Below are 21704 nucleotides of genomic sequence, written 5' to 3' on the forward strand. Positions count from 1 at the left end.
CGATAGGCTTGTACGCTTATAGGGTGGACTTGCCCTAACCAAAAGGCTGTCCAAGCATGAGGACAGTGCCCCGTGTGAGGATTGAACTCACAACCTTCAGATTATGAGACTGACGCGCTACCTACTGCGCTAACGAGGCAGTGCTTTTGCCACTGTGCCGCACACGCGCCAGGTAAGTTGGCTCATGGTTTGCTGTCTAGACAGAGCTGATGCCCCCCTCTGGCTCTCGAGCTCCTTTTTCCTCCAGATGCATTCAGCTCTTACCGAACGCCTCCCATATGGTCTAGCGGTCAGGATTCCTGGTTTTCACCCAGGCGGCCCGGGTTCGACTCCCGGTATGGGAACGTCCTGCCTTTTGGCTAAGGTGCGCTCATCAGAATCAAGCTTCCCAGGTGAGCGTACCGGAGCCCAACAAAAGCCTTCTCCTTGGGGGCCTATTAGTGCAGGGGAAGAACGGCTGTTGGCCAGAAAAAGGTCCTCCCTCTGTAATACTGGCTGTTTTCTCTTCGCCCCATCTACAAAAGTTCTCGGCGGGTGACAAGAAAGGCAATGTCCAAAGTCAGATTTTCAGTTGCTCCAAGCCCCTTTTGCAACTCTGCTGCTGATAGCGCTGATGTCCAGACTCTACTCTCAGTGGTATCTCAGTGGGTGGAAAAGTGATCAAAAGTCTCCGCGATAGGCTTGTACGCTTATAGGGTGGACTTGCCCTAACCAAAAGGCTGTCCAAGCATGAGGACAGTGCCCCGTGTGAGGATTGAACTCACGACCTTCAGATTATGAGACTGACGCGCTACCTACTGCGCTAACGAGGCAGTGCTTTTGCCACTGTGCAGCACACGCGCCAGGTAAGTTGGCTCATGGTTTGCTGTCTAGACAGAGCTGATGCCCCCCTCTGGCTCTCGAGCTCCTTTTTCCCCCAGATGCATTCAGCTCGTACTGAATGCCTCCCATATGGTCTAGCGGTCAGGATTCCTGGTTTTCACCCAGGTGGCCCGGGTTCGACTCCCGGTATGGGAACGTCCTGCCTTTTGGCTAAGGTGCGCTCATCAGAATCAAGCTTCCCAGGTGAGCGTACCGGAGCCCAACAAAAGCCTTCTCCTTGGGGGCCTATTAGTGCAGGGGAAGAACGGCTGTTGGCCAGAAAAAGGTCCTCCCTCTGTAATACTGGCTGTTTTCTCTTCGCCCCATCTACAAAAGTTCTCGGCGGGTGACAAGAAAGGCAATGTCCAAAGTCAGATTTTCAGTTGCTCCAAGCCCCTTTTGCAACTCTGCTGCTGATAGCGCTGATGTCCAGACTCTACTCTCAGTGGTATCTCAGTGGGTGGGAAAGTGATCAAAAGTCTCCGCGATAGGCTTGTACGCTTATAGGGTGGACTTGCCCTAACCAAAAGGCTGTCCAAGCATGAGGACAGTGCCCCGTGTGAGGATTGAACTCACGACCTTCAGATTATGAGACTGACGCGCTACCTACTGCGCTAACGAGGCAGTGCTTTTGCCACTGTGCCGCACACGCGCCAGGTAAGTTGGCTCATGGTTTGCTGTCTAGACAGAGCTGATGCCCCCCTCTGGCTCTCGAGCTCCTTTTTCCCCCAGATGCATTCAGCTCTTACCGAACGCCTCCCATATGGTCTAGCGGTCAGGATTCCTGGTTTTCACCCAGGCGGCCCGGGTTCGACTCCCGGTATGGGAACATCCTGCCTTTTGGCTAAGGTGCGCTCATCAGAATCAAGCTTCCCAGGTGAGCGTACCGGAGCCCAACAAAAGCCTTCTCCTTGGGGGCCTATTAGTGCAGGGGAAGAACGGCTGTTGGCCAGAAAAAGGTCCTCCCTCTGTAATACTGGCTGTTTTCTCTTCGCCCCATCTACAAAAGTTCTCGGCGGGTGACAAGAAAGGCAATGTCCAAAGTCAGATTTTCAGTTGCTCCAAGCCCCTTTTGCAACTCTGCTGCTGATAGCGCTGATGTCCAGACTCTACTCTCAGTGGTATCTCAGTGGGTGGGAAAGTGATCAAAAGTCTCCGCGATAGGCTTGTACACTTATAGGGTGGACTTGCCCTAACCAAAAGGCTGTCCAAGCATGAGGACAGTGCCCCGTGTGAGGATTGAACTCACGACCTTCAGATTATGAGACTGACGCGCTACCTACTGCGCTAACGAGGCAGTGCTTTTGCCACTGTGCCGCACACGCGCCAGGTAAGTTGGCTCATGGTTTGCTGTCTAGACAGAGCTGATGCCCCCCTCTGGCTCTCGAGCTCCTTTTTCCCCCAGATGCATTCAGCTCTTACTGAACGCCTCCCGTATGGTCTAGCGGTCAGGATTCCTGGTTTTCACCCAGGCGGCCTGGGTTCGACTCCCGGTATGGGAACGCCCTGCCTTTTGGCTAAGGTGCGCTCATCAGAATCAAGCTTCCCAGGTGAGCGTACCGGAGCCCAACAAAAGCCTTCTCCTTGGGGGCCTATTAGTGCAGGGGAAGAACGGCTGTTGGCCAGAAAAAGGTCCTCCCTCTGTAATACTGGCTGTTTTCTCTTCGCCCCATCTACAAAAGTTCTCGGCGGGTGACAAGAAAGGCAATGTCCAAAGTCAGATTTTCAGTTGCTCCAAGCCCCTTTTGCAACTCTGCTGCTGATAGCGCTGATGTCCAGACTCTACTCTCAGTGGTATCTCAGTGGGTGGGAAAGTGATCAAAAGTCTCCGCGATAGGCTTGTACGCTTATAGGGTGGACTTGCCCTAACCAAAAGGCTGTCCAAGCATGAGGACAGTGCCCCGTGTGAGGCTTGAACTCACGACCTTCAGATTATGAGACTGATGCGCTACCTACTGCGCTAACGAGGCAGTGCTTTTGCCACTGTGCCGCACACGCGCCAGGTAAGTTGGCTCATGGTTTGCTGTCTAGACAGAGCTGATGCCCCCCTCTGGCTCTCGAGCTCCTTTTTCCCCCAGATGCATTCAGCTCTTACTGAACGCCTCCTGTATGGTCTAGCGGTCAGGATTCCTGGTTTTCACCCAGGCGGCCCGGGTTCGACTCCCGGTATGGGAACGTCCTGCCTTTTGGCTAAGGTGCGCTCATCAGAATCAAGCTTCCCAGGTGAGCGTACCGGAGCCCAACAAAAGCCTTCTCCTTGGGGGCCTATTAGTGCAGGGGAAGAACGGCTGTTGGCCAGAAAAAGGTCCTCCCTCTGTAATACTGGCTGTTTTCTCTTCGCCCCATCTACAAAAGTTCTCGGCGGGTGACAAGAAAGGCAATGTCCAAAGTCAGATTTTCAGTTGCTCCAAGCCCCTTTTGCAACTCTGCTGCTGATAGCGCTGATGTCCAGACTCTACTCTCAGTGGTATCTCAGTGGGTGGGAAAGTGATCAAAAGTCTCCGCGATAGGCTTGTACGCTTATAGGGTGGACTTGCCCTAACCAAAAGGCTGTCCAAGCATGAGGACAGTGCCCCGTGTGAGGATTGAACTCACGACCTTCAGATTATGAGACTGATGCGCTACCTACTGCGCTAACGAGGCAGTGCTTTTGCCACTGTGCCGCACACGCGCCAGGTAAGTTGGCTCATGGTTTGCTGTCTAGACAGAGCTGATGCCCCCCTCTGGCTCTCGAGCTCCTTTTTCCCCCAGATGCATTCAGCTCTTACTGAACGCCTCCCGTATGGTCTAGCGGTCAGGATTCCTGGTTTTCACCCAGGCGTCCCGGGTTCGACTCCCGGTATGGGAACGTCCTGCCTTTTGGCTAAGGTGCGCTCATCAGAATCAAGCTTCCCAGGTGAGCGTACCGGAGCCCAACAAAAGCCTTCTCCTTGGGGGCCTATTAGTGCAGGGGAAGAACGGCTGTTGGCCAGAAAAAGGTCCTCCCTCTGTAATACTGGCTGTTTTCTCTTCGCCCCATCTACAAAAGTTCTCGGCGGGTGACAAGAAAGGCAATGTCCAAAGTCAGATTTTCAGTTGCTCCAAGCCCCTTTTGCAACTCTGCTGCTGATAGCGCTGATGTCCAGACTCTACTCTCAGTGGTATCTCAGTGGGTGGGAAAGTGATCAAAAGTCTCCGCGATAGGCTTGTACGCTTATAGGGTGGACTTGCCCTAACCAAAAGGCTGTCCAAGCATGAGGACAGTGCCCCGTGTGAGGATTGAACTCACGACCTTCAGATTATGAGACTGATGCGCTACCTACTGCGCTAACGAGGCAGTGCTTTTGCCACTGTGCCGCACACGCGCCAGGTAAGTTGGCTCATGGTTTGCTGTCTAGACAGAGCTGATGCCCCCCTCTGGCTCTCGAGCTCCTTTTTCCCCCAGATGCATTCAGCTCTTACTGAACGCCTCCCGTCTGGTCTAGCGGTCAGGATTCCTGGTTTTCACCCAGGCGGCCCGGGTTCGACTCCCGGTATGGGAACGTCCTGCCTTTTGGCTAAGGTGCGCTCATCAGAATCAAGATTCCCAGGTGAGCGTACCGGAGCCCAACAAAAGCCTTCTCCTTGGGGGCCTATTAGTGCAGGGGAAGAACGGCTGTTGGCCAGAAAAAGGTCCTCCCTCTGTAATACTGGCTGTTTTCTCTTCGCCCCATCTACAAAAGTTCTCGGCGGGTGACAAGAAAGGCAATGTCCAAAATCAGATTTTCAGTTGCTCCAAGCCCCTTTTGCAACTCTGCTGCTGATAGCGCTGATGTCCAGACTCTACTCTCAGTGGTATCTCAGTGGGTGGGAAAGTGATCAAAAGTCTCCGCGATAGGCTTGTACGCTTATAGGGTGGACTTGCCCTAACCAAAAGGCTGTCCAAGCATGAGGACAGTGCCCCGTGTGAGGATTGAACTCACGACCTTCAGATTATGAGACTGCCGCGCTACCTACTGCGCTAACGAGGCAGTGCTTTTGCCACAGTGCCGCACACGCGCCAGGTAAGTTGGCTCATGGTTTGCTGTCTAGACAGAGCTGATGCCCCCCTCTGGCTCTCGAGCTCCTTTTTCCCCCAGATGCATTCAGCTCTTACCGAACGCCTCCCATATGGTCTAGCGGTCAGGATTCCTGGTTTTCACCCAGGCGGCCTGGGTTCGACTCCCGGTATGGGAATGTCCTGCCTTTTGGCTAAGGTGCGCTCATCAGAATCAAGCTTCCCAGGTGAGCGTACCGGAGCCCAACAAAAGCCTTCTCCTTGGGGGCCTATTAGTGCAGGGGAAGAACGGCTGTTGGCCAGAAAAAGGTCCTCCCTCTGTAATACTGGCTGTTTTCTCTTCGCCCCATCTACAAAAGTTCTCGGCGGGTGACAAGAAAGGCAATGTCCAAAGTCAGATTTTCAGTTGCTCCAAGCCCCTTTTGCAACTCTGCTGCTGATAGCGCTGATGTCCAGACTCTACTCTCAGTGGTATCTCAGTGGGTGGGAAAGTGATCAAAAGTCTCCGCGATAGGCTTGTACGCTTATAGGGTGGACTTGCCCTAACCAAAAGGCTGTCCAAGCATGAGGACAGTGCCCCGTGTGAGGATTGAACTCACGACCTTCAGATTATGAGACTGACGCGCTACCTACTGCGCTAACGAGGCAGTGCTTTTGCCACTGTGCCGCACACGCGCCAGGTAAGTTGGCTCATGGTTTGCTGTCTAGACAGAGCTGATGCCCCCCTCTGGCTCTCGAGCTCCTTTTTCCCCCAGATGCATTCAGCTCTTACTGAACGCCTCCCGTATGGTCTAGCGGTCAGGATTCCTGGTTTTCACCCAGGCGGCCCGGGTTCGACTCCCGGTATGGGAACGTCCTGCCTTTTGGCTAAGGTGCGCTCATCAGAATCAAGCTTCCCAGGTGAGCGTACCGGAGCCCAACAAAAGCCTTCTCCTTGGGGGCCTATTAGTGCAGGGGAAGAACGGCTGTTGGCCAGAAAAAGGTCCTCCCTCTGTAATACTGGCTGTTTTCTCTTCGCCCCATCTACAAAAGTTCTCGGCGGGTGACAAGAAAGGCAATGTCCAAAGTCAGATTTTCAGTTGCTCCAAGCCCCTTTTGCAACTCTGCTGCTGATAGCGCTGATGTCCAGACTCTACTCTCAGTGGTATCTCAGTGGGTGGGAAAGTGATCAAAAGTCTCCGCGATAGGCTTGTACGCTTATAGGGTGGACTTGCCCTAACCAAAAGGCTGTCCAAGCATGAGGACAGTGCCCCGTGTGAGGATTGAACTCACGACCTTCAGATTATGAGACTGATGCGCTACCTACTGCGCTAACGAGGCAGTGCTTTTGCCACTGTGCCGCACACGCGCCAGGTAAGTTGGCTCATGGTTTGCTGTCTAGACAGAGCTGATGCCCCCCTCTGGCTCTCGAGCTCCTTTTTCCCCCAGATGCATTCAGCTCTTACTGAACGCCTCCTGTATGGTCTAGCGGTCAGGATTCCTGGTTTTCACCCAGGCGGCCCGGGTTCGACTCCCGGTATGGGAACGTCCTGCCTTTTGGCTAAGGTGCGCTCATCAGAATCAAGCTTCCCAGGTGAGCGTACCGGAGCCCAACAAAAGCCTTCTCCTTGGGGGCCTATTAGTGCAGGGGAAGAACGGCTGTTGGCCAGAAAAAGGTCCTCCCTCTGTAATACTGGCTGTTTTCTCTTCGCCCCATCTACAAAAGTTCTCGGCGGGTGACAAGAAAGGCAATGTCCAAAGTCAGATTTTCAGTTGCTCCAAGCCCCTTTTGCAACTCTGCTGCTGATAGCGCTGATGTCCAGACTCTACTCTCAGTGGTATCTCAGTGGGTGGGAAAGTGATCAAAAGTCTCCGCGATAGGCTTGTACGCTTATAGGGTGGACTTGCCCTAACCAAAAGGCTGTCCAAGCATGAGGACAGTGCCCCGTGTGAGGATTGAACTCACGACCTTCAGATTATGAGACTGATGCGCTACCTACTGCGCTAACGAGGCAGTGCTTTTGCCACTGTGCCGCACACGCGCCAGGTAAGTTGGCTCATGGTTTGCTGTCTAGACAGAGCTGATGCCCCCCTCTGGCTCTCGAGCTCCTTTTTCCCCCAGATGCATTCAGCTCTTACTGAACGCCTCCCGTATGGTCTAGCGGTCAGGATTCCTGGTTTTCACCCAGGCGTCCCGGGTTCGACTCCCGGTATGGGAACGTCCTGCCTTTTGGCTAAGGTGCGCTCATCAGAATCAAGCTTCCCAGGTGAGCGTACCGGAGCCCAACAAAAGCCTTCTCCTTGGGGGCCTATTAGTGCAGGGGAAGAACGGCTGTTGGCCAGAAAAAGGTCCTCCCTCTGTAATACTGGCTGTTTTCCCTTCGCCCCATCTACAAAAGTTCTCGGCGGGTGACAAGAAAGGCAATGTCCAAAGTCAGATTTTCAGTTGCTCCAAGCCCCTTTTGCAACTCTGCTGCTGATAGCGCTGATGTCCAGACTCTACTCTCAGTGGTATCTCAGTGGGTGGGAAAGTGATCAAAAGTCTCCGCGATAGGCTTGTACGCTTATAGGGTGGACTTGCCCTAACCAAAAGGCTGTCCAAGCATGAGGACAGTGCCCCGTGTGAGGATTGAACTCACGACCTTCAGATTATGAGACTGATGCGCTACCTACTGCGCTAACGAGGCAGTGCTTTTGCCACTGTGCCGCACACGCGCCAGGTAAGTTGGCTCATGGTTTGCTGTCTAGACAGAGCTGATGCCCCCCTCTGGCTCTCGAGCTCCTTTTTCCCCCAGATGCATTCAGCTCTTACTGAACGCCTCCCGTATGGTCTAGCGGTCAGGATTCCTGGTTTTCACCCAGGCGGCCCGGGTTCGACTCCCGGTATGGGAACGTCCTGCCTTTTGGCTAAGGTGCGCTCATCAGAATCAAGATTCCCAGGTGAGCGTACCGGAGCCCAACAAAAGCCTTCTCCTTGGGGGCCTATTAGTGCAGGGGAAGAACGGCTGTTGGCCAGAAAAAGGTCCTCCCTCTGTAATACTGGCTGTTTTCTCTTCGCCCCATCTACAAAAGTTCTCGGCGGGTGACAAGAAAGGCAATGTCCAAAGTCAGATTTTCAGTTGCTCCAAGCCCCTTTTGCAACTCTGCTGCTGATAGCGCTGATGTCCAGACTCTACTCTCAGTGGTATCTCAGTGGGTGGGAAAGTGATCAAAAGTCTCCGCGATAGGCTTGTACGCTTATAGGGTGGACTTGCCCTAACCAAAAGGCTGTCCAAGCATGAGGACAGTGCCCCGTGTGAGGATTGAACTCACGACCTTCAGATTATGAGACTGCCGCGCTACCTACTGCGCTAACGAGGCAGTGCTTTTGCCACAGTGCCGCACACGCGCCAGGTAAGTTGGCTCATGGTTTGCTGTCTAGACAGAGCTGATGCCCCCCTCTGGCTCTCGAGCTCCTTTTTCCCCCAGATGCATTCAGCTCTTACCGAACGCCTCCCATATGGTCTAGCGGTCAGGATTCCTGGTTTTCACCCAGGCGGCCTGGGTTCGACTCCCGGTATGGGAATGTCCTGCCTTTTGGCTAAGGTGCGCTCATCAGAATCAAGCTTCCCAGGTGAGCGTACCGGAGCCCAACAAAAGCCTTCTCCTTGGGGGCCTATTAGTGCAGGGGAAGAACGGCTGTTGGCCAGAAAAAGGTCCTCCCTCTGTAATACTGGCTGTTTTCTCTTCGCCCCATCTACAAAAGTTCTCGGCGGGTGACAAGAAAGGCAATGTCCAAAGTCAGATTTTCAGTTGCTCCAAGCCCCTTTTGCAACTCTGCTGCTGATAGCGCTGATGTCCAGACTCTACTCTCAGTGGTATCTCAGTGGGTGGGAAAGTGATCAAAAGTCTCCGCGATAGGCTTGTACGCTTATAGGGTGGACTTGCCCTAACCAAAAGGCTGTCCAAGCATGAGGACAGTGCCCCGTGTGAGGATTGAACTCACGACCTCCAGATTATGAGACTGACGCGCTACCTACTGCGCTAACGAGGCAGTGCTTTTGCCACAGTGCCGCACACGCGCCAGGTAAGTTGGCTCATGGTTTGCTGTCTAGACAGAGCTGATGCCCCCCTCTGGCTCTCGAGCTCCTTTTTCCCCCAGATGCATTCAGCTCTTACCGAACGCCTCCCATATGGTCTAGCGGTCAGGATTCCTGGTTTTCACCCAGGCGGCCCGGGTTCGACTCCCGGTATGGGAACGTCCTGCCTTTTGGCTAAGGTGCGCTCATCAGAATCAAGCTTCCCAGGTGAGCGTACCGGAGCCCAACAAAAGCCTTCTCCTTGGGGGCCTATTAGTGCAGGGGAAGAACGGCTGTTGGCCAGAAAAAGGTCCTCCCTCTGTAATACTGGCTGTTTTCTCTTCGCCCCATCTACAAAAGTTCTCGGCGGGTGACAAGAAAGGCAATGTCCAAAGTCAGATTTTCAGTTGCTCCAAGCCCCTTTTGCAACTCTGCTGCTGATAGCGCTGATGTCCAGACTCTACTCTCAGTGGTATCTCAGTGGGTGGGAAAGTGATCAAAAGTCTCCGCGATAGGCTTGTACGCTTATAGGGTGGACTTGCCCTAACCAAAAGGCTGTCCAAGCATGAGGACAGTGCCCCGTGTGAGGATTGAACTCATGACCTTCAGATTATGAGACTGACGCGCTACCTACTGCGCTAACGAGGCAGTGCTTTTGCCACTGTGCCGCACACGCGCCAGGTAAGTTGGCTCATGGTTTGCTGTCTAGACAGAGCTGATGCCCCCCTCTGGCTCTCGAGCTCCTTTTTCCCCCAGATGCATTCAACTCTTACCAAACGCCTCCCATATGGTCTAGCGGTCAGGATTCCTGGTTTTCACCCAGGCGGCCTGGGTTCGACTCCTGGTATGGGAACGTCCTGCCTTTTGGCTAAGGTGCGCTCATCAGAATCAAGCTTCCCAGGTGAGCGTACCGGAGCCCAACAAAAGCCTTCTCCTTGGGGGCCTATTAGTGCAGGGGAAGAACGGCTGTTGGCCAGAAAAAGGTCCTCCCTATGTAATATTGGCTGTTTTCTCTTCGCCCCATCTACAAAAGTTCTCGGCGGGTGACAAGAAAGGCAATGTCCAAAGTCAGATTTTCAGTTGCTCCAAGCCCCTTTTGCAACTCTGCTGCTGATAGCGCTGATGTCCAGACTCTACTCTCAGTGGTATCTCAGTGGGTGGGAAAGTGATCAAAAGTCTCCGCGATAGGCTTGTACGCTTATAGGGTGGACTTGCCCTAACCAAAAGGCTGTCCAAGCATGAGGACAGTGCCCCGTGTGAGGATTGAACTCACGACCTTCAGATTATGAGACTGACGCGCTACCTACTGCGCTAACGAGGCAGTGCTTTTGCCACTGTGCCGCACACGCGCCAGGTAAGTTGGCTCATGGTTTGCTGTCTAGACAGAGCTGATGCCCCCCCTCTGGCTCTCGAGCTCCTTTTTCCCCCAGATGCATTCAGCTCTTATTGAACGCCTCCCATATGGTCTAGCGGTCAGGATTCCTGGTTTTCACCCAGGCGGCCCGGGTTCGACTCCTGGTATGGGAACATCCTGCCTTTTGGCTAAGGTGCGCTCATCAGAATCAAGCTTCCCAGGTGAGCGTACCGGAGCCCAACAAAAGCCTTCTCCTTGGGGGCCTATTAGTGCAGGGGAAGAACGGCTGTTGGCCAGAAAAAGGTCCTCCCTCTGTAATACTGGCTGTTTTCTCTTCGCCCCATCTACAAAAGTTCTCGGCGGGTGACAAGAAAGGCAATGTCCAAAGTCAGATTTTCAGTTGCTCCAAGCCCCTTTTGCAACTCTGCTGCTGATAGCGCTGATGTCCAGACTCTACTCTCAGTGGTATCTCAGTGGGTGGGAAAGTGATCAAAAGTCTCCGCGATAGGCTTGTACGCTTATAGGGTGGACTTGCCCTAACCAAAAGGCTGTCCAAGCATGAGGACAGTGCCCCGTGTGAGGATTGAACTCACGACCTTCAGATTATGAGACTGACGCGCTACCTACTGCGCTAACGAGGCAGTGCTTTTGCCACTGTGCCGCACACGCGCCAGGTAAGTTGGCTCATGGTTTGCTGTCTAGACAGAGCTGATGCCCCCCTCTGGCTCTCGAGCTCCTTTTTCCCCCAGATGCATTCAGCTCTTACCGAACGCCTCCCATATGGTCTAGCGGTCAGGATTCCTGGTTTTCACCCAGGCGGCCCGGGTTCGACTCCCGGTATGGGAACGTCCTGCCTTTTGGCTAAGGTGCGCTCATCAGAATCAAGCTTCCCAGGTGAGCGTACCGGAGCCCAACAAAAGCCTTCTCCTTGGGGGCCTATTAGTGCAGGGGAAGAACGGCTGTTGGCCAGAAAAAGGTCCTCCCTCTGTAATACTGGCTGTTTTCTCTTCGCCCCATCTACAAAAGTTCTCGGCGGGTGACAAGAAAGGCAATGTCCAAAGTCAGATTTTCAGTTGCTCCAAGCCCCTTTTGCAACTCTGCTGCTGATAGCGCTGATGTCCAGACTCTACTCTCAGTGGTATCTCAGTGGGTGGAAAAGTGATCAAAAGTCTCCGCGATAGGCTTGTACGCTTATAGGGTGGACTTGCCCTAACCAAAAGGCTGTCCAAGCATGAGGACAGTGCCCCGTGTGAGGATTGAACTCACGACCTTCAGATTATGAGACTGACGTGCTACCTACTGCGCTAACGAGGCAGTGCTTTTGCCACTGTGCCGCACACGCGCCAGGTAAGTTGGCTCATGGTTTGCTGTCTAGACAGAGCTGATGCCCCCCTCTGGCTCTCGAGCTCCTTTTTCCCCCAGATGCATTCAGCTCTTACTGAATGCCTCCCATATGGTCTAGCGGTCAGGATTCCTGGTTTTCACCCAGGCGGCCCGGGTTCGACTCCCGGTATGGGAACGTTCTGCCTTTTGGCTAAGGTGCGCTCATCAGAATCAAGCTTCCCAGGTGAGCGTACCGGAGCCCAACAAAAGCCTTCTCCTTGGGGGCCTATTAGTGCAGGGGAAGAACGGCTGTTGGCCAGAAAAAGGTCCTCCCTCTGTAATACTGGCTGTTTTCTCTTCGCCCCATCTACAAAAGTTCTCGGCGGGTGACAAGAAAGGCAATGTCCAAAGTCAGATTTTCAGTTGCTCCAAGCCCCTTTTGCAACTCTGCTGCTGATAGCGCTGATGTCCAGACTCTACTCTCAGTGGTATCTCAGTGGGTGGGAAAGTGATCAAAAGTCTCCGCGATAGGCTTGTACGCTTATAGGGTGGACTTGCCCTAACCAAAAGGCTGTCCAAGCATGAGGACAGTGCCCCGTGTGAGGATTGAACTCACGACCTTCAGATTATGAGACTGACGCGCTACCTACTGCGCTAACGAGGCAGTGCTTTTGCCACTGTGCCGCACACGCGCCAGGTAAGTTGGCTCATGGTTTGCTGTCTAGACAGAGCTGATGCCCCCCTCTGGCTCTCGAGCTCCTTTTTCCCCCAGATGCATTCAGCTCTTACCGAACGCCTCCCATATGGTCTAGCGGTCAGGATTCCTGGTTTTCACCCAGGCGGCCCGGGTTCGACTCCCGGTATGGGAACGTCCTGCCTTTTGGCTAAGGTGCGCTCATCAGAATCAAGCTTCCCAGGTGAGCGTACCGGAGCCCAACAAAAGCCTTCTCCTTGGGGGCCTATTAGTGCAGGGGAAGAACGGCTGTTGGCCAGAAAAAGGTCCTCCCTCTGTAATACTGGCTGTTTTCTCTTCGCCCCATCTACAAAAGTTCTTGGCGGGTGACAAGAAAGGCAATGTCCAAAGTCAGATTTTCAGTTGCTCCAAGCCCCTTTTGCAACTCTGCTGCTGATAGCGCTGATGTCCAGACTCTACTCTCAGTGGTATCTCAGTGGGTGGGAAAGTGATCAAAAGTCTCCGCGATAGGCTTGTACGCTTATAGGGTGGACTTGCCCTAACCAAAAGGCTGTCCAAGCATGAGGACAGTGCCCCGTGTGAGGATTGAACTCACGACCTTCAGATTATGAGACTGATGCGCTACCTACTGCGCTAACGAGGCAGTGCTTTTGCCACTGTGCCGCACACGCGCCAGGTAAGTTGGCTCATGGTTTGCTGTCTAGACAGAGCTGATGCCCCCCTCTGGCTCTCGAGCTCCTTTTTCCCCCAGATGCATTCAGCTCTTACTGAACGCCTCCCGTATGGTCTAGCGGTCAGGATTCCTGGTTTTCACCCAGGCGGCCCGGGTTCGACTCCCGGTATGGGAACGTCCTGCCTATTGGCTAAGGTGCGCTCATCAGAATCAAGCTTCCCAGGTGAGCGTACCGGAGCCCAACAAAAGCCTTCTCCTTGGGGGCCTATTAGTGCAGGGGAAGAACGGCTGTTGGCCAGAAAAAGGTCCTCCCTCTGTAATACTGGCTGTTTTCTCTTCGCCCCATCTACAAAAGTTCTCGGCGGGTGACAAGAAAGGCAATGTCCAAAGTCAGATTTTCAGTTGCTCCAAGCCCCTTTTGCAACTCTGCTGCTGATAGCGCTGATGTCCAGACTCTACTCTCAGTGGTATCTCAGTGGGTGGGAAAGTGATCAAAAGTCTCCGCGATAGGCTTGTACGCTTATAGGGTGGACTTGCCCTAACCAAAAGGCTGTCCAAGCATGAGGACAGTGCCCCGTGTGAGGATTGAACTCACGACCTTCAGATTATGAGACTGACGCGCTACCTACTGCGCTAACGAGGCAGTGCTTTTGCCACTGTGCCGCACACGCGCCAGGTAAGTTGGCTCATGGTTTGCTGTCTAGACAGAGCTGATGCCCCCCTCTGGCTCTCGAGCTCCTTTTTCCCCCAGATGCATTCAGCTCTTATTGAACGCCTCCCATATGGTCTAGCGGTCAGGATTCCTGGTTTTCACCCAGGCGGCCTGGGTTCGACTCCCGGTATGGGAACGTCCTGCCTTTTGGCTAAGGTGCGCTCATCAGAATCAAGCTTCCCAGGTGAGCGTACCGGAGCCCAACAAAAGCCTTCTCCTTGGGGGCCTATTAGTGCAGGGGAAGAACGGCTGTTGGCCAGAAAAAGGTCCTCCCTCTGTAATACTGGCTGTTTTCTCTTCGCCCCATCTACAAAAGTTCTCGGCGGGTGACAAGAAAGGCAATGTCCAAAGTCAGATTTTCAGTTGCTCCAAGCCCCTTTTGCAACTCTGCTGCTGATAGCGCTGATGTCCAGACTCTACTCTCAGTGGTATCTCAGTGGGTGGGAAAGTGATCAAAAGTCTCCGCGATAGGCTTGTACGCTTATAGGGTGGACTTGCCCTAACCAAAAGGCTGTCCAAGCATGAGGACAGTGCCCCGTGTGAGGATTGAACTCACGACCTTCAGATTATGAGACTGACGCGCTACCTACTGCGCTAACAAGGCAGTGCTTTTGCCACTGTGCCGCACACGCGCCAGGTAAGTTGGCTCATGGTTTGCTGTCTAGACAGAGCTGATGCCCCCCTCTGGCTCTCGAGCTCCTTTTTCCCCCAGATGCATTCAGCTCTTACTGAACGCCTCCCATATGGTCTAGCGGTCAGGATTCCAGGTTTTCACCCAGGCGGCCCGGGTTCGACTCCCGGTATGGGAACATCCTGCCTTTTGGCTAAGGTGCGCTCATCAGAATCAAGCTTCCCAGGTGAGCGTACCGGAGCCCAACAAAAGCCTTCTCCTTGGGGGCCTATTAGTGCAGGGGAAGAACGGCTGTTGGCCAGAAAAAGGTCCTCCCTCTGTAATACTGGCTGTTTTCTCTTCGCCCCATCTACAAAAGTTCTCGGCGGGTGACAAGAAAGGCAATGTCCAAAGTCAGATTTTCAGTTGCTCCAAGCCCCTTTTGCAACTCTGCTGCTGATAGCGCTGATGTCCAGACTCTACTCTCAGTGGTATCTCAGTGGGTGGAAAAGTGATCAAAAGTCTCCGCGATAGGCTTGTACGCTTATAGGGTGGACTTGCCCTAACCAAAAGGCTGTCCAAGCATGAGGACAGTGCACCGTGTGAGGATTGAACTCACGACCTTCAGATTATGAGACTGACGTGCTACCTACTGCGCTAACAAGGCAGTGCTTTTGCCACTGTGCCGCACACGCGCCAGGTAAGTTGGCTCATGGTTTGCTGTCTAGACAGAGCTGATGCTCCCCTCTGGCTCTCGAGCTCCTTTTTCCCCCAGATGCATTCAGCTTGTACTGAACGCCTCCCATATGGTCTAGCGGTCAGGATTCCTGGTTTTCACCCAGGCGGCCCGGGTTCGACTCCCGGTATGGGAACGTCCTGCCTATTGGCTAAGGTGCGCTCATCAGAATCAAGCTTCCCAGGTGAGCGTACCGGAGCCCAACAAAAGCCTTCTCCTTGGGGGCCTATTAGTGCAGGGGAAGAACGGCTGTTGTCCAGAAAAAGGTCCTCCCTCTGTAATACTGGCTGTTTTCTCTTCGCCCCATCTACAAAAGTTCTCGGCGGGTGACAAGAAAGGCAATGTCCAAAGTCAGATTTTCAGTTGCTCCAAGCCCCTTTTGCAATTCTGCTGCTGATAGCGCTGATGTCCAGACTCTACTCTCAGTGGTATCTCAGTGAGTGGGAAAGTGATCAAAAGTCTCCGCGATAGGCTTGTACGCATATAGGGTGGACTTGCCCTAACCAAAAGGCTGTCCAAGCATGAGGACAGTGCACCGTGTGAGGATTGAACTCACGACCTTCAGATTATGAGACTGACGCGCTACCTACTGCGCTAACGAGGCAGTGCTTTTGCCACTGTGCCGCACACGCGCCAGGTAAGTTGGCTCATGGTTTGCTGTCTAGACAGAGCTGATGCCCCCCCTCTGCTTCTCGAGCTCCTTTTTCCCCCAGATGCATTCAGCTCTTACTGAACGCCTCCCATATGGTCTAGCGGTCAGGATTCCTGGTTTTCACCCAGGCGGCCCGGGTTCGACTCCTGGTATGGGAACATCCTGCCTTTTGGCTAAGGTGCGCTCATCAGAATCAAGCTTCCCAGGTGAGCGTACCGGAGCCCAACAAAAGCCTTCTCCTTGGGGGCCTATTAGTGCAGGGGAAGAACGGCTGTTGGCCAGAAAAAGGTCCTCCCTCTGTAATACTGGCTGTTTTCTCTTCGCCCCATCTACAAAAGTTCTCGGCGGGTGACAAGAAAGGCAATGTCCAAAGTCAGATTTTCAGTTGCTCCAAGCCCCTTTTGCAACTCTGCTGCTGATAGCGCTGATGTCCAGACTCTACTCTCAGTGGTATCTCAGTGGGTGGGAAAGTGATCAAAAGTCTCCGCGATAGGCTTGTACGCTTATAGGGTGGACTTGCCCTAACCAAAAGGCTGTCCAAGCATGAAGACAGTGCCCCGTGTGAGGATTGAACTCACGACCTTCAGATTATGAGACTGACGCGCTACCTACTGCGCTAACGAGGCAGTGCTTTTGCCACTGTGCCGCACATGCGCCAGGTAAGTTGGCTCATGGTTTGCTGTCTAGACAGAGCTGATGCCCCCCTCTGGCTCTCGAGCTCCTTTTTCCCCCAGATGCATTCAGCTCTTACCGAACGCCTCCCATATGGTCTAGCGGTCAGGATTCCTGGTTTTCACCCAGGCGCCCCGGGTTCGACTCCCGGTATGGGAACGTCCTGCCTTTTGGCTAAGGTGCGCTCATCAGAATCAAGCTTCCCAGGTGAGCGTATCGGAGCCCAACAAAAGCCTTCTCCTTGGGGGCCTATTAGTGCAGGGGAAGAACGGCTGTTGGCCAGAAAAAGGTCCTCCCTCTGTAATACTGGCTGTTTTCTCTTCGCCCCATCTACAAAAGTTCTCGGCGGGTGACAAGAAAGGCAATGTCCAAAGTCAGATTTTCAGTTGCTCCAAGCCCCTTTTGCAACTCTGCTGCTGATAGCGCTGATGTCCAGACTCTACTCTCAGTGGTATCTCAGTGGGTGGGAAAGTGATCAAAAGTCTCCACGATAGGCTTGTACGCTTATAGGGTGGACTTGCCCTAACCAAAAGGCTGTCTAAGCATGAGGACAGTGCCCCGTGTGAGGATTGAACTCACGACCTTCAGATTATGAGACTGACGCGCTACCTACTGCGCTAACGAGGCAGTGCTTTTGCCACTGTGCCGCACACGCGCCAGGTAAGTTGGCTCATGGTTTGCTGTCTAGACAGAGCTGATGCCCCCCTCTGGCTCTCGAGCTCCTTTTTCCCCCAGATGCATTCAGCTCTTACCAAACGCCTCCTATATGGTCTAGCGGTCAGGATTCCTGGTTTTCACCCAGGCGGCCCGGGTTCGACTCCCGGTATGGGAACGTCCTGCCTTTTGGCTAAGGTGCGCTCATCAGAATCAAGCTTCCCAGGTGAGCGTACCGGAGCCCAACAAAAGCCTTCTCCTTGGGGGCCTATTAGTGCAGGGGAAGAACGGCTGTTGGCCAGAAAAAGGTCCTCCCTCTGTAATACTGGCTGTTTTCTCTTCGCCCCATCTACAAAAGTTCTCGGCGGGTGACAAGAAAGGCAATGTCCAAAGTCAGATTTTCAGTTGCTCCAAGCCCCTTTTGCAACTCTGCTGCTGATAGCGCTGATGTCCAGACTCTACTCTCAGTGGTATCTCAGTGGGTGGAAAAGTGATCAAAAGTCTCCGCGATAGGCTTGTACGCTTATAGGGTGGACTTGCCCTAACCAAAAGGCTGTCCAAGCATGAGGACAGTGCCCCGTGTGAGGATTGAACTCACGACCTTCAGATTATGAGACTGACGTGCTACCTACTGCGCTAACAAGGCAGTGCTTTTGCCACTGTGCCGCACACGCGCCAGGTAAGTTGGCTCATGGTTTGCTGTCTAGACAGAGCTGATGCCCCCCTCTGGCTCTCGAGCTCCTTTTTCCCCCAGATGCATTCAGCTCTTACTGAACGCCTCCCATATGGTCTAGCGGTCAGGATTCCTGGTTTTCACCCAGGCGGCCCGGGTTCGACTCCCGGTATGGGAACGTCCTGCCTTTTGGCTAAGGTGCGCTCATCAGAATCAAGCTTCCCAGGTGAGCGTACCGGAGCCCAACAAAAGCCTTCTCCTTGGGGGCCTATTAGTGCAGGGGAAGAACGGCTGTTGGCCAGAAAAAGGTCCTCCCTCTGTAATACTGGCTGTTTTCTCTTCGCCCCATCTACAAAAGTTCTCGGCGGGTGACAAGAAAGGCAATGTCCAAAGTCAGATTTTCAGTTGCTCCAAGCCCCTTTTGCAACTCTGCTGCTGATAGCGCTGATGTCCAGACTCTACTCTCAGTGGTATCTCAGTGGGTGGGAAAGTGATCAAAAGTCTCCGCGATAGGCTTGTACGCTTATAGGGTGGACTTGCCCTAACCAAAAGGCTGTCCAAGCATGAGGACAGTGCACCGTGTGAGGATTGAACTCACGACCTTCAGATTATGAGACTGACGCGCTACCTACTGCGCTAACGAGGCATTGCTTTTGCCACTGTGCCGCACACGCGCCAGGTAAGTTGGCTCATGGTTTGCTGTCTAGACAGAGCTGATGCCCCCCCTCTGGCTCTCGAGCTCCTTTTTCCCCCAGATGCATTCAGCTCTTACTGAACGCCTCCCATATGGTCTAGCGGTCAGGATTCCTGGTTTTCACTCAGGCGGCCCGGGTTCGACTCCTGGTATGGGAACGTCCTGCCTTTTGGCTAAGGTGCGCTCATCAGAATCAAGCTTCCCAGGTGAGCGTATCGGAGCCCAACAAAAGCCTTCTCCTTGGGGGCCTATTAGTGCAGGGGAAGAACGGCTGTTGGCCAGAAAAAGGTCCTCCCTCTGTAATACTGGCTGTTTTCTCTTCGCCCCATCTACAAAAGTTCTCGGCGGGTGACAAGAAAGGCAATGTCCAAAGTCAGATTTTCAGTTGCTCCAAGCCCCTTTTGCAACTCTGCTGCTGATAGCGCTGATGTCCAGACTCTACTCTCAGTGGTATCTCAGTGGGTGGGAAAGTGATCAAAAGTCTCCACGATAGGCTTGTACGCTTATAGGGTGGACTTGCCCTAACCAAAAGGCTGTCTAAGCATGAGGACAGTGCCCCGTGTGAGGATTGAACTCACGACCTTCAGATTATGAGACTGACGCGCTACCTACTGCGCTAACGAGGCAGTGCTTTTGCCACTGTGCCGCACACGCGCCAGGTAAGTTGGCTCATGGTTTGCTGTCTAGACAGAGCTGATGCCCCCCTCTGGCTCTCGAGCTCCTTTTTCCCCCAGATGCATTCAGCTCTTACCGAACGCCTCCCATATGGTCTAGCGGTCAGGATTCCTGGTTTTCACCCAGGCGCCCCGGGTTCGACTCCCGGTATGGGAACGTCCTGCCTTTTGGCTAAGGTGCGCTCATCAGAATCAAGCTTCCCAGGTGAGCGTACCGGAGCCCAACAAAAGCCTTCTCCTTGGGGGCCTATTAGTGCAGGGGAAGAACGGCTGTTGGCCAGAAAAAGGTCCTCCCTCTGTAATACTGGCTGTTTTCTCTTCGCCCCATCTACAAAAGTTCTCGGCGGGTGACAAGAAAGGCAATGTCCAAAGTCAGATTTTCAGTTGCTCCAAGCCCCTTTTGCAACTCTGCTGCTGATAGCGCTGATGTCCAGACTCTACTCTCAGTGGTATCTCAGTGGGTGGAAAAGTGATCAAAAGTCTCCGCGATAGGCTTGTACGCTTATAGGGTGGACTTGCCCTAACCAAAAGGCTGTCCAAGCATGAGGACAGTGCCCCGTGTGAGGATTGAACTCACGACCTTCAGATTATGAGACTGACGTGCTACCTACTGCGCTAACGAGGCAGTGCTTTTGCCACTGTGCCGCACACGCGCCAGGTAAGTTGGCTCATGGTTTGCTGTCTAGACAGAGCTGATGCCCCCCTCTGGCTCTCGAGCTCCTTTTTCCCCCAGATGCATTCAGCTCTTACTGAATGCCTCCCATATGGTCTAGCGGTCAGAGTTCCTGGTTTTCACCCAGGCGGCCCGGGTTCGACTCCCGGTATGGGAACGTCCTGCCTTTTGGCTAAGGTGCGCTCATCAGAATCAAGCTTCCCAGGTGAGCGTACCGGAGCCCAACAAAAGCCTTCTCCTTGGGGGCCTATTAGTGCAGGGGAAGAACGGCTGTTGGCCAGAAAAAGGTCCTCCCTCTGTAATACTGGCTGTTTTCTCTTCGCCCCATCTACAAAAGTTCTCAGCGGGTGACAAGAAAGGCAATGTCCAAAGTCAGATTTTCAGTTGCTCCAAGCCCCTTTTGCAACTCTGCTGCTGATAGCGCTGATGTCCAGACTCTACTCTCAGTGGTATCTCAGTGGGTGGGAAAGTGATCAAAAGTCTCCGCGATAGGCTTGTACGCTTATAGGGTGGACTTGCCCTAACCAAAAGGCTGTCCAAGCATGAGGACAGTGCCCTGTGTGAGGATTGAACTCAGACCTTCAGATTATGAGACTGACGCGCTACCTACTGCGCTAACGAGGCAGTGCTTTTGCCACTGTGCTGCACACGCGCCAGGTAAGTTGGCTCATGGTTTGCTGTCTAGACAGAGCTGATGCCCCCCTCTGGCTCTCGAGCTCCTTTTTCCCCCAGATGCATTCAGCTCTTACCGAACGCCTCCCATATGGTCTAGCGGTCAGGATTCCTGGTTTTCACCCAGGCGGCCTGGGTTCGACTCCCGGTATGGGAACGTCCTGCCTTTTGGCTAAGGTGCGCTCATCAGAATCAAGCTTCCCAGGTGAGCGTACCGGAGCCCAACAAAAGCCTTCTCCTTGGGGGCCTATTAGTGCAGGGGAAGAACGGCTGTTGGCCAGAAAAAGGTCCTCCCTCTGTAATACTGGCTGTTTTCTCTTCGCCCCATCTACAAAAGTTCTCGGCGGGTGACAAGAAAGGCAATGTCCAAAGTCAGATTTTCAGTTGCTCCAAGCCCCTTTTGCAACTCTGCTGCTGATAGCGCTGATGTCCAGACTCTACTCTCAGTGGTATCTCAGTGGGTGGGAAAGTGATCAAAAGTCTCCGCGATAGGCTTGTACGCTTATAGGGTGGACTTGCCCTAACCAAAAGGCTGTCCAAGCATGAGGACAGTGCCCCGTGTGAGGATTGAACTCACGACCTTCAGATTATGAGACTGACGCGCTACCTACTGCGCTAACGAGGCAGTGCTTTTGCCACTGTGCCGCACACGCGCCAGGTAAGTTGGCTCATGGTTTGCTGTCTAGACAGAGCTGATGCCCCCCTCTGGCTCTCGAGCTCCTTTTTCCCCCAGATGCATTCAGCTCTTACCGAACGCCTCCCATATGGTCTAGCGGTCAGGATTCCTGGTTTTCACCGAGGCGGCCTGGGTTCGACTCCCGGTATGGGAACATCCTGCCTTTTGGCTAAGGTGCGCTCATCAGAATCAAGCTTCCCAGGTGAGCGTACCGGAGCCCAACAAAAGCCTTCTCCTTGGGGGCCTATTAGTGCAGGGGAAGAACGGCTGTTGGCCAGAAAAAGGTCCTCCCTCTGTAATACTGGCTGTTTTCTCTTCGCCCCATCTACAAAAGTTCTCGGCGGGTGACAAGAAAGGCAATGTCCAAAGTCAGATTTTCAGTTGCTCCAAGCCCCTTTTGCAACTCTGCTGCTGATAGCGCTAATGTCCAGACTCTACTCTCAGTGGTATCTCAGTGGGTGGGAAAGTGATCAAAAGTCTCCGCGATAGGCTTGTACGCTTATAGGGTGGACTTGCCCTAACCAAAAGGTTGTCCAAGCATGAGGACAGTGCCCCGTGTGAGGATTGAACTCACGACCTTCAGATTATGAGACTGACGCGCTACCTACTGCACTAACGAGGCAGTGCTTTTGCCACTGTGCCGCACACG

The 21704-nt window shown here is 53.5% G+C and overlaps 65 non-coding genes across 65 annotated transcripts; 32 read left to right on the forward strand and 33 right to left on the reverse strand.

Moving 5' to 3' along the window:
* Positions 1 to 66: 66 nt before the first annotated feature.
* TRNAM-CAU (transfer RNA methionine (anticodon CAU)) lies at positions 67 to 139 on the reverse strand. Its single transcript has one exon. It is a non-coding gene; the product is annotated as a tRNA-Met (tRNA).
* A 133-nt stretch (positions 140 to 272) lies between these two features.
* Positions 273 to 344, forward strand: TRNAE-UUC (transfer RNA glutamic acid (anticodon UUC)). The gene has a single exon. It is a non-coding gene; the product is annotated as a tRNA-Glu (tRNA).
* Positions 345 to 739: 395 nt separating this feature from the next.
* On the reverse strand, positions 740 to 812 carry TRNAM-CAU (transfer RNA methionine (anticodon CAU)). Its single transcript has one exon. It is a non-coding gene; the product is annotated as a tRNA-Met (tRNA).
* A 133-nt stretch (positions 813 to 945) lies between these two features.
* Positions 946 to 1017, forward strand: TRNAE-UUC (transfer RNA glutamic acid (anticodon UUC)). Its single transcript has one exon. It is a non-coding gene; the product is annotated as a tRNA-Glu (tRNA).
* A 395-nt stretch (positions 1018 to 1412) lies between these two features.
* Positions 1413 to 1485, reverse strand: TRNAM-CAU (transfer RNA methionine (anticodon CAU)). The gene has a single exon. It is a non-coding gene; the product is annotated as a tRNA-Met (tRNA).
* Positions 1486 to 1618: 133 nt separating this feature from the next.
* On the forward strand, positions 1619 to 1690 carry TRNAE-UUC (transfer RNA glutamic acid (anticodon UUC)). The gene has a single exon. It is a non-coding gene; the product is annotated as a tRNA-Glu (tRNA).
* A 395-nt stretch (positions 1691 to 2085) lies between these two features.
* Positions 2086 to 2158, reverse strand: TRNAM-CAU (transfer RNA methionine (anticodon CAU)). The gene has a single exon. It is a non-coding gene; the product is annotated as a tRNA-Met (tRNA).
* Positions 2159 to 2291: 133 nt separating this feature from the next.
* On the forward strand, positions 2292 to 2363 carry TRNAE-UUC (transfer RNA glutamic acid (anticodon UUC)). The gene has a single exon. It is a non-coding gene; the product is annotated as a tRNA-Glu (tRNA).
* Positions 2364 to 2758: 395 nt separating this feature from the next.
* TRNAM-CAU (transfer RNA methionine (anticodon CAU)) lies at positions 2759 to 2831 on the reverse strand. The gene has a single exon. It is a non-coding gene; the product is annotated as a tRNA-Met (tRNA).
* A 133-nt stretch (positions 2832 to 2964) lies between these two features.
* On the forward strand, positions 2965 to 3036 carry TRNAE-UUC (transfer RNA glutamic acid (anticodon UUC)). Its single transcript has one exon. It is a non-coding gene; the product is annotated as a tRNA-Glu (tRNA).
* A 395-nt stretch (positions 3037 to 3431) lies between these two features.
* Positions 3432 to 3504, reverse strand: TRNAM-CAU (transfer RNA methionine (anticodon CAU)). Its single transcript has one exon. It is a non-coding gene; the product is annotated as a tRNA-Met (tRNA).
* Positions 3505 to 3637: 133 nt separating this feature from the next.
* TRNAE-UUC (transfer RNA glutamic acid (anticodon UUC)) lies at positions 3638 to 3709 on the forward strand. Its single transcript has one exon. It is a non-coding gene; the product is annotated as a tRNA-Glu (tRNA).
* A 395-nt stretch (positions 3710 to 4104) lies between these two features.
* TRNAM-CAU (transfer RNA methionine (anticodon CAU)) lies at positions 4105 to 4177 on the reverse strand. Its single transcript has one exon. It is a non-coding gene; the product is annotated as a tRNA-Met (tRNA).
* A 133-nt stretch (positions 4178 to 4310) lies between these two features.
* On the forward strand, positions 4311 to 4382 carry TRNAE-UUC (transfer RNA glutamic acid (anticodon UUC)). The gene has a single exon. It is a non-coding gene; the product is annotated as a tRNA-Glu (tRNA).
* Positions 4383 to 4777: 395 nt separating this feature from the next.
* TRNAM-CAU (transfer RNA methionine (anticodon CAU)) lies at positions 4778 to 4850 on the reverse strand. The gene has a single exon. It is a non-coding gene; the product is annotated as a tRNA-Met (tRNA).
* Positions 4851 to 4983: 133 nt separating this feature from the next.
* On the forward strand, positions 4984 to 5055 carry TRNAE-UUC (transfer RNA glutamic acid (anticodon UUC)). The gene has a single exon. It is a non-coding gene; the product is annotated as a tRNA-Glu (tRNA).
* Positions 5056 to 5450: 395 nt separating this feature from the next.
* Positions 5451 to 5523, reverse strand: TRNAM-CAU (transfer RNA methionine (anticodon CAU)). The gene has a single exon. It is a non-coding gene; the product is annotated as a tRNA-Met (tRNA).
* Positions 5524 to 5656: 133 nt separating this feature from the next.
* TRNAE-UUC (transfer RNA glutamic acid (anticodon UUC)) lies at positions 5657 to 5728 on the forward strand. Its single transcript has one exon. It is a non-coding gene; the product is annotated as a tRNA-Glu (tRNA).
* Positions 5729 to 6123: 395 nt separating this feature from the next.
* Positions 6124 to 6196, reverse strand: TRNAM-CAU (transfer RNA methionine (anticodon CAU)). The gene has a single exon. It is a non-coding gene; the product is annotated as a tRNA-Met (tRNA).
* A 133-nt stretch (positions 6197 to 6329) lies between these two features.
* On the forward strand, positions 6330 to 6401 carry TRNAE-UUC (transfer RNA glutamic acid (anticodon UUC)). The gene has a single exon. It is a non-coding gene; the product is annotated as a tRNA-Glu (tRNA).
* A 395-nt stretch (positions 6402 to 6796) lies between these two features.
* On the reverse strand, positions 6797 to 6869 carry TRNAM-CAU (transfer RNA methionine (anticodon CAU)). Its single transcript has one exon. It is a non-coding gene; the product is annotated as a tRNA-Met (tRNA).
* Positions 6870 to 7002: 133 nt separating this feature from the next.
* TRNAE-UUC (transfer RNA glutamic acid (anticodon UUC)) lies at positions 7003 to 7074 on the forward strand. The gene has a single exon. It is a non-coding gene; the product is annotated as a tRNA-Glu (tRNA).
* A 395-nt stretch (positions 7075 to 7469) lies between these two features.
* Positions 7470 to 7542, reverse strand: TRNAM-CAU (transfer RNA methionine (anticodon CAU)). The gene has a single exon. It is a non-coding gene; the product is annotated as a tRNA-Met (tRNA).
* A 133-nt stretch (positions 7543 to 7675) lies between these two features.
* TRNAE-UUC (transfer RNA glutamic acid (anticodon UUC)) lies at positions 7676 to 7747 on the forward strand. Its single transcript has one exon. It is a non-coding gene; the product is annotated as a tRNA-Glu (tRNA).
* Positions 7748 to 8142: 395 nt separating this feature from the next.
* Positions 8143 to 8215, reverse strand: TRNAM-CAU (transfer RNA methionine (anticodon CAU)). Its single transcript has one exon. It is a non-coding gene; the product is annotated as a tRNA-Met (tRNA).
* A 133-nt stretch (positions 8216 to 8348) lies between these two features.
* TRNAE-UUC (transfer RNA glutamic acid (anticodon UUC)) lies at positions 8349 to 8420 on the forward strand. The gene has a single exon. It is a non-coding gene; the product is annotated as a tRNA-Glu (tRNA).
* Positions 8421 to 8815: 395 nt separating this feature from the next.
* On the reverse strand, positions 8816 to 8888 carry TRNAM-CAU (transfer RNA methionine (anticodon CAU)). Its single transcript has one exon. It is a non-coding gene; the product is annotated as a tRNA-Met (tRNA).
* A 133-nt stretch (positions 8889 to 9021) lies between these two features.
* Positions 9022 to 9093, forward strand: TRNAE-UUC (transfer RNA glutamic acid (anticodon UUC)). The gene has a single exon. It is a non-coding gene; the product is annotated as a tRNA-Glu (tRNA).
* Positions 9094 to 9488: 395 nt separating this feature from the next.
* On the reverse strand, positions 9489 to 9561 carry TRNAM-CAU (transfer RNA methionine (anticodon CAU)). The gene has a single exon. It is a non-coding gene; the product is annotated as a tRNA-Met (tRNA).
* A 133-nt stretch (positions 9562 to 9694) lies between these two features.
* Positions 9695 to 9766, forward strand: TRNAE-UUC (transfer RNA glutamic acid (anticodon UUC)). Its single transcript has one exon. It is a non-coding gene; the product is annotated as a tRNA-Glu (tRNA).
* Positions 9767 to 10161: 395 nt separating this feature from the next.
* On the reverse strand, positions 10162 to 10234 carry TRNAM-CAU (transfer RNA methionine (anticodon CAU)). Its single transcript has one exon. It is a non-coding gene; the product is annotated as a tRNA-Met (tRNA).
* A 134-nt stretch (positions 10235 to 10368) lies between these two features.
* Positions 10369 to 10440, forward strand: TRNAE-UUC (transfer RNA glutamic acid (anticodon UUC)). The gene has a single exon. It is a non-coding gene; the product is annotated as a tRNA-Glu (tRNA).
* A 395-nt stretch (positions 10441 to 10835) lies between these two features.
* Positions 10836 to 10908, reverse strand: TRNAM-CAU (transfer RNA methionine (anticodon CAU)). The gene has a single exon. It is a non-coding gene; the product is annotated as a tRNA-Met (tRNA).
* Positions 10909 to 11041: 133 nt separating this feature from the next.
* On the forward strand, positions 11042 to 11113 carry TRNAE-UUC (transfer RNA glutamic acid (anticodon UUC)). The gene has a single exon. It is a non-coding gene; the product is annotated as a tRNA-Glu (tRNA).
* A 395-nt stretch (positions 11114 to 11508) lies between these two features.
* TRNAM-CAU (transfer RNA methionine (anticodon CAU)) lies at positions 11509 to 11581 on the reverse strand. Its single transcript has one exon. It is a non-coding gene; the product is annotated as a tRNA-Met (tRNA).
* A 133-nt stretch (positions 11582 to 11714) lies between these two features.
* TRNAE-UUC (transfer RNA glutamic acid (anticodon UUC)) lies at positions 11715 to 11786 on the forward strand. The gene has a single exon. It is a non-coding gene; the product is annotated as a tRNA-Glu (tRNA).
* A 395-nt stretch (positions 11787 to 12181) lies between these two features.
* Positions 12182 to 12254, reverse strand: TRNAM-CAU (transfer RNA methionine (anticodon CAU)). The gene has a single exon. It is a non-coding gene; the product is annotated as a tRNA-Met (tRNA).
* Positions 12255 to 12387: 133 nt separating this feature from the next.
* On the forward strand, positions 12388 to 12459 carry TRNAE-UUC (transfer RNA glutamic acid (anticodon UUC)). The gene has a single exon. It is a non-coding gene; the product is annotated as a tRNA-Glu (tRNA).
* Positions 12460 to 12854: 395 nt separating this feature from the next.
* On the reverse strand, positions 12855 to 12927 carry TRNAM-CAU (transfer RNA methionine (anticodon CAU)). The gene has a single exon. It is a non-coding gene; the product is annotated as a tRNA-Met (tRNA).
* A 133-nt stretch (positions 12928 to 13060) lies between these two features.
* Positions 13061 to 13132, forward strand: TRNAE-UUC (transfer RNA glutamic acid (anticodon UUC)). Its single transcript has one exon. It is a non-coding gene; the product is annotated as a tRNA-Glu (tRNA).
* A 395-nt stretch (positions 13133 to 13527) lies between these two features.
* On the reverse strand, positions 13528 to 13600 carry TRNAM-CAU (transfer RNA methionine (anticodon CAU)). Its single transcript has one exon. It is a non-coding gene; the product is annotated as a tRNA-Met (tRNA).
* Positions 13601 to 13733: 133 nt separating this feature from the next.
* TRNAE-UUC (transfer RNA glutamic acid (anticodon UUC)) lies at positions 13734 to 13805 on the forward strand. The gene has a single exon. It is a non-coding gene; the product is annotated as a tRNA-Glu (tRNA).
* A 395-nt stretch (positions 13806 to 14200) lies between these two features.
* TRNAM-CAU (transfer RNA methionine (anticodon CAU)) lies at positions 14201 to 14273 on the reverse strand. The gene has a single exon. It is a non-coding gene; the product is annotated as a tRNA-Met (tRNA).
* Positions 14274 to 14406: 133 nt separating this feature from the next.
* TRNAE-UUC (transfer RNA glutamic acid (anticodon UUC)) lies at positions 14407 to 14478 on the forward strand. Its single transcript has one exon. It is a non-coding gene; the product is annotated as a tRNA-Glu (tRNA).
* Positions 14479 to 14873: 395 nt separating this feature from the next.
* On the reverse strand, positions 14874 to 14946 carry TRNAM-CAU (transfer RNA methionine (anticodon CAU)). The gene has a single exon. It is a non-coding gene; the product is annotated as a tRNA-Met (tRNA).
* A 133-nt stretch (positions 14947 to 15079) lies between these two features.
* Positions 15080 to 15151, forward strand: TRNAE-UUC (transfer RNA glutamic acid (anticodon UUC)). Its single transcript has one exon. It is a non-coding gene; the product is annotated as a tRNA-Glu (tRNA).
* Positions 15152 to 15546: 395 nt separating this feature from the next.
* TRNAM-CAU (transfer RNA methionine (anticodon CAU)) lies at positions 15547 to 15619 on the reverse strand. The gene has a single exon. It is a non-coding gene; the product is annotated as a tRNA-Met (tRNA).
* A 134-nt stretch (positions 15620 to 15753) lies between these two features.
* TRNAE-UUC (transfer RNA glutamic acid (anticodon UUC)) lies at positions 15754 to 15825 on the forward strand. Its single transcript has one exon. It is a non-coding gene; the product is annotated as a tRNA-Glu (tRNA).
* A 395-nt stretch (positions 15826 to 16220) lies between these two features.
* On the reverse strand, positions 16221 to 16293 carry TRNAM-CAU (transfer RNA methionine (anticodon CAU)). The gene has a single exon. It is a non-coding gene; the product is annotated as a tRNA-Met (tRNA).
* Positions 16294 to 16426: 133 nt separating this feature from the next.
* On the forward strand, positions 16427 to 16498 carry TRNAE-UUC (transfer RNA glutamic acid (anticodon UUC)). The gene has a single exon. It is a non-coding gene; the product is annotated as a tRNA-Glu (tRNA).
* Positions 16499 to 16893: 395 nt separating this feature from the next.
* TRNAM-CAU (transfer RNA methionine (anticodon CAU)) lies at positions 16894 to 16966 on the reverse strand. Its single transcript has one exon. It is a non-coding gene; the product is annotated as a tRNA-Met (tRNA).
* Positions 16967 to 17099: 133 nt separating this feature from the next.
* TRNAE-UUC (transfer RNA glutamic acid (anticodon UUC)) lies at positions 17100 to 17171 on the forward strand. The gene has a single exon. It is a non-coding gene; the product is annotated as a tRNA-Glu (tRNA).
* Positions 17172 to 17566: 395 nt separating this feature from the next.
* TRNAM-CAU (transfer RNA methionine (anticodon CAU)) lies at positions 17567 to 17639 on the reverse strand. Its single transcript has one exon. It is a non-coding gene; the product is annotated as a tRNA-Met (tRNA).
* Positions 17640 to 17772: 133 nt separating this feature from the next.
* On the forward strand, positions 17773 to 17844 carry TRNAE-UUC (transfer RNA glutamic acid (anticodon UUC)). Its single transcript has one exon. It is a non-coding gene; the product is annotated as a tRNA-Glu (tRNA).
* Positions 17845 to 18239: 395 nt separating this feature from the next.
* TRNAM-CAU (transfer RNA methionine (anticodon CAU)) lies at positions 18240 to 18312 on the reverse strand. The gene has a single exon. It is a non-coding gene; the product is annotated as a tRNA-Met (tRNA).
* A 134-nt stretch (positions 18313 to 18446) lies between these two features.
* Positions 18447 to 18518, forward strand: TRNAE-UUC (transfer RNA glutamic acid (anticodon UUC)). The gene has a single exon. It is a non-coding gene; the product is annotated as a tRNA-Glu (tRNA).
* A 395-nt stretch (positions 18519 to 18913) lies between these two features.
* On the reverse strand, positions 18914 to 18986 carry TRNAM-CAU (transfer RNA methionine (anticodon CAU)). The gene has a single exon. It is a non-coding gene; the product is annotated as a tRNA-Met (tRNA).
* Positions 18987 to 19119: 133 nt separating this feature from the next.
* TRNAE-UUC (transfer RNA glutamic acid (anticodon UUC)) lies at positions 19120 to 19191 on the forward strand. The gene has a single exon. It is a non-coding gene; the product is annotated as a tRNA-Glu (tRNA).
* A 395-nt stretch (positions 19192 to 19586) lies between these two features.
* TRNAM-CAU (transfer RNA methionine (anticodon CAU)) lies at positions 19587 to 19659 on the reverse strand. Its single transcript has one exon. It is a non-coding gene; the product is annotated as a tRNA-Met (tRNA).
* Positions 19660 to 19792: 133 nt separating this feature from the next.
* On the forward strand, positions 19793 to 19864 carry TRNAE-UUC (transfer RNA glutamic acid (anticodon UUC)). The gene has a single exon. It is a non-coding gene; the product is annotated as a tRNA-Glu (tRNA).
* Positions 19865 to 20259: 395 nt separating this feature from the next.
* TRNAM-CAU (transfer RNA methionine (anticodon CAU)) lies at positions 20260 to 20331 on the reverse strand. The gene has a single exon. It is a non-coding gene; the product is annotated as a tRNA-Met (tRNA).
* Positions 20332 to 20464: 133 nt separating this feature from the next.
* On the forward strand, positions 20465 to 20536 carry TRNAE-UUC (transfer RNA glutamic acid (anticodon UUC)). Its single transcript has one exon. It is a non-coding gene; the product is annotated as a tRNA-Glu (tRNA).
* Positions 20537 to 20931: 395 nt separating this feature from the next.
* TRNAM-CAU (transfer RNA methionine (anticodon CAU)) lies at positions 20932 to 21004 on the reverse strand. The gene has a single exon. It is a non-coding gene; the product is annotated as a tRNA-Met (tRNA).
* A 133-nt stretch (positions 21005 to 21137) lies between these two features.
* On the forward strand, positions 21138 to 21209 carry TRNAE-UUC (transfer RNA glutamic acid (anticodon UUC)). Its single transcript has one exon. It is a non-coding gene; the product is annotated as a tRNA-Glu (tRNA).
* A 395-nt stretch (positions 21210 to 21604) lies between these two features.
* TRNAM-CAU (transfer RNA methionine (anticodon CAU)) lies at positions 21605 to 21677 on the reverse strand. Its single transcript has one exon. It is a non-coding gene; the product is annotated as a tRNA-Met (tRNA).
* Between the last annotated feature and the right edge of the window lie 27 nt (positions 21678 to 21704).

The sequence above is a fragment of the Hyperolius riggenbachi genome, chromosome 3 (assembly GCF_040937935.1).
Source record: "Hyperolius riggenbachi isolate aHypRig1 chromosome 3, aHypRig1.pri, whole genome shotgun sequence".
NCBI classification, from domain to species: Eukaryota; Metazoa; Chordata; class Amphibia; order Anura; family Hyperoliidae; genus Hyperolius; species Hyperolius riggenbachi.